This window comes from Apodemus sylvaticus, chromosome 2, assembly GCF_947179515.1.
Source record: "Apodemus sylvaticus chromosome 2, mApoSyl1.1, whole genome shotgun sequence".
NCBI lineage: Eukaryota > Metazoa > Chordata > Mammalia > Rodentia > Muridae > Apodemus > Apodemus sylvaticus.
This window is the reverse complement of record NC_067473.1, coordinates 85,864,878-85,868,641: the sequence shown is the minus strand read 5'-3', so window position 1 is coordinate 85,868,641 and position 3,764 is coordinate 85,864,878. Positions and strand designations below refer to the sequence as shown.

The window sequence follows — 3,764 nt, the reverse complement described above, 5'->3', positions numbered from 1 at the left end:
AATAAAGTCTTACAAAATCTTATGGAAAAATTAGTGTTTAGAAAGCATTTTCTTGTTTGTTGTCAACCAAAAAGTAACTAATTCCCTATGAAAGAAAGAGAGAGAGAGAGAGAGAGAGAGAGAGAGAGAGAGAGAGAGAGAGAGAGAGAATGGACCTACAGTGTTTGGAAATTTAAAGATCATAAAAAGTTTGCAAATCCAGGATGGTATTTAACATGAAAACTATGGTTTGAAAATTTTTGTTCATAGTTCAAAACTAAAATCTCATAACTGCACAATCCCCTGACTTTTGGCAAAAACATTAAGAGAGATTTTAGACTTTTGGTCACTTGAAGCTGCTACTAAATACATGTCCTTAAACAGGAGAAAAAGAGACCATGAGTAAGTGAAGGTTAGGTAATTATTTCACATACACATAGACTATAATTTGAACAGTCATTTCTCCTAAGGATCTCAAACTCTAAGAACATTTCTAGCCTACTATTCTATTTTGAAAAGAATTTGAGCTTCTGTAAGGTCCTGTAGGAGGTACAGCCTGGCAGCAGCTTCAATTTTCTAGGCTAGTTCTCAATCCAAATAATTATGTAACCTCACAAGAAAAAAATAATCATACATGGCAACAGGGCTACAATGCAGGGAAGTTCTTCCACACACATACATTTTAGGAGAACATCCATCAGTTTTAAAGAGAACCACCAGGTTTCAGATAGCCTAATACACTCTACAGCTAAGTTTTATTTTATACCATAGGTGATTTCAAATTAGGTGTAAGTAGTGCAATGATGTTTCTTTCTTTTGCCTCCAACTATATGCACATTGCAAAACTATTCTGTATCACATGATTTAAAATGAAATAAATATAAAAATGAAGCACTCAATCAGCATATCATCTGTAATACTCCACATTATTTATCTTGATCACAATGGTCACAACTGCCTTGTCAACAATCTTGTGAGTTGAAGAGCTGATTCTCATTCTCATATCCATCAGGCAGATAAGCTCTCCTCAGTTGGTCTAACTCAGGGATGGATCCTCTGTTCTTCACATGTCAAGACAGGAACACTCTGACTGCAGGATGATCAGCCTTCTCCAGGGGAATGTTGGCCTCCAGGCACATTTTCACATAGTCTATACTGACTTTCTGTCTGCACAGTGCTGTTGCACTAAAGAGATGCAGTCAGGGACCTCTGCTTCTTTCTCACATTTTGCTCTTCAAATTCTGCCTTCCTCTTTGCATGGGTCTTTGACTTGAGGTGGTCATTAATGGCAGACTTGCGAACATGATTCAGCACTACATTGCTAGAAGTGCAATAGAGTTATCCTCCATCTTCATGAAGCTCACCTCCAAATTCATTGACTCAGTCCAGAGGGGTTACATACAAATCAGTCTTAGAATGATTTTGAGCAGGTGGTGCTGTTACAAAATATCGTTCCATTTTGTCTCTGAATAAGGTTCAGCTTAATTTCCAGGTGTTTTTTTTTTTTTCCTTGAGATTAGATAGTGACAGTTTCCAATGCAAAATTACAGAAGCATCCAATCCTAGCGACTGCGTATGTTCAGACCAGGAGATGCCTTCATCTCAGTTTTTCAACAGGTGGTGGTAGGGAAACAGTTTCTGAGCTTGAGCCCTATTTTCCCTGTGAGGCCGAGAAGTGATGCCTTTATGGTAAAACACAAAAACAAATAGAAAGGGAAGGCAAATAGAAGGTAGAGGGGCAAGAAAGGCGGAGTGCAGGCCCAAGGCAGAGTGTCTCCTGTCACTAGGGATACAGGTGTCTCTGCCTTCAGTATGTGACCCCTAAGCTCAAGCCTCAAGCCAGCTCAGCTCCCATGCCCCCGCGGGTGCCCCGTGGCCCCACAGCCCGTGTGTTCCACAGGCTCCGGTGGGGTCGGGAAAGGCAGGCGTGGGCCACCCCAAGTCTAGACAGAATCATGATTATGTGAAATTCAAGTTGGACTGAACAGGATAACAATTTTCACAATAATTCAATGCTAATTTTAATATTCCTGATTTTAAATCAGTATTTTAGATATGACTTCATGAAGACCTAAAATCTCATTCCCTGTAAAAATATCTGACCTTGAAGAGTGGCCCCTTGTTCTGGAAAGACTCAGTGAAGCTGTATTCAGCAAAACCAGAACGGGGAAGTGGGAAGGGGTGGGTGGGAGGACAGGGGGAGAGAAGGGGGCTTACGGGACTTTCAGGGAGTGGGGGGGCTAGAAAAGGGGAAATCATTTGAAATGTAAATAAAAATATATATCGAATAAAAAAATTTTAAACAAACAAACCAAAGAAAAAATATCTGACCTTTCAAACTATTTCCCTACTGACATCCCTACCATTCTGGTAGTGAGGATGGTGTGAAGTAGCAGTGTTTACCAAGTGATGGGAAGACTTGTTGAATTTAGACTATCATGTATGATTGCAGTGACTATCTCTTCTGACTGTTCTTCAATGAAATGCAGCAACTAGAACAAATATCACTGAAGAAATATGGGAGGAATATGTGATGCTGACTCAGCAACTTGTAAAATTCCTATTGAAAACGTCTATGAAACAGGTAAATTGGTTCTCTAAAAGTGACTTGAAATTAAAGCAAATAATAAAGATATTTGTTTTCCAACTCAGCAATATAAAATCTTCACATGAAAATATGAAAGAAGTCTTATAGTATTTTAAAATATCTACCACTTTTTCTACCTCACATATGTGTCCCCTAAATGAAAGCCTTGATCTCAAGAGAAGAAATATTGTATTAGTCACTATTCTTAATTCATTGGAATTAAATTTTGACACTGATTCAACAAAATTGTCACTCAGGAATTTCTACTCACCCTTCTGTTACTGAAAATCATTCCTGGCGTTATGACTGATTGAAAACTTTAATGTCAATATTGAAAAAGTGTTTCTAATAAATTGCCCAATGAACATCATGTACTGGAAGTTATCAGGAGCCAATATCGAAGAAGTCACATTTATCATCCTATCATAAATGAGAATTTTTTTTTATATTTCAAAATGTAGGAGCTAAAATTATACAAAGCTCCTAAGAATATCAGATATTTCAATTTCTTTTCTGTTGTTATATGTCTTATTTCCAGAAATTTGAAAATTTTCCCATGTAATTTTCTCAACCATTCCATTTTACTTATAGGCTGCAATTTTTGATTAATAAAGAGGATGAATTGTTGTATTATTTATCTTATAAAGAAAGTATTTTTATATAGAACATAAAAGAATCACAAATCTAAATTGGATATAAAAATCTATCATTCATTATACTTTAAATCCTCAGGTGAACATCTAACAATCATTAATGGTTTTACTAAATCATATTAAGAAGTCAAGGGCAAAATGGATTCAAAAATTAATCATTGCATTTATAACCAGCCCAGGTCTAGAAAGTCATTTCAAGTTGTGCTGATAGGGCTTCAATTGTTCTTATTCACTGACCACAAAAATTCTCTGACCTTCTGAACATCAAACAAAAAATTTCTGAACTTAAAATTGTTTCCTACAATTTTGTACAATAGGATGATGGACAAAAACATCATAATCTAACTTCCTGGCAAGCTACACCAAATTCTAAAGGTGGTAGTCATTGCTGACAATCTATGCATCTAAATTCTTTTCAAGGGTGGTGATTGAATCACTAATCTGTTCCAGCAGCAACGCAAAACAAAGATCAAACATTATTATTGTGAATGCTAATAATACTGCCCAGTGAGAGACTAGAAACCCCCTCTGAGTGTTCCCACATA

At 36.7% G+C, this 3,764-nt stretch overlaps 1 pseudogene; it reads right to left on the bottom strand.

The window, feature by feature from the left end:
* Positions 1 to 941: 941 nt before the first annotated feature.
* On the bottom strand, positions 942 to 1,437 carry LOC127678693 (CGG triplet repeat-binding protein 1-like; annotated as a pseudogene).
* Between the last annotated feature and the right edge of the window lie 2,327 nt (positions 1,438 to 3,764).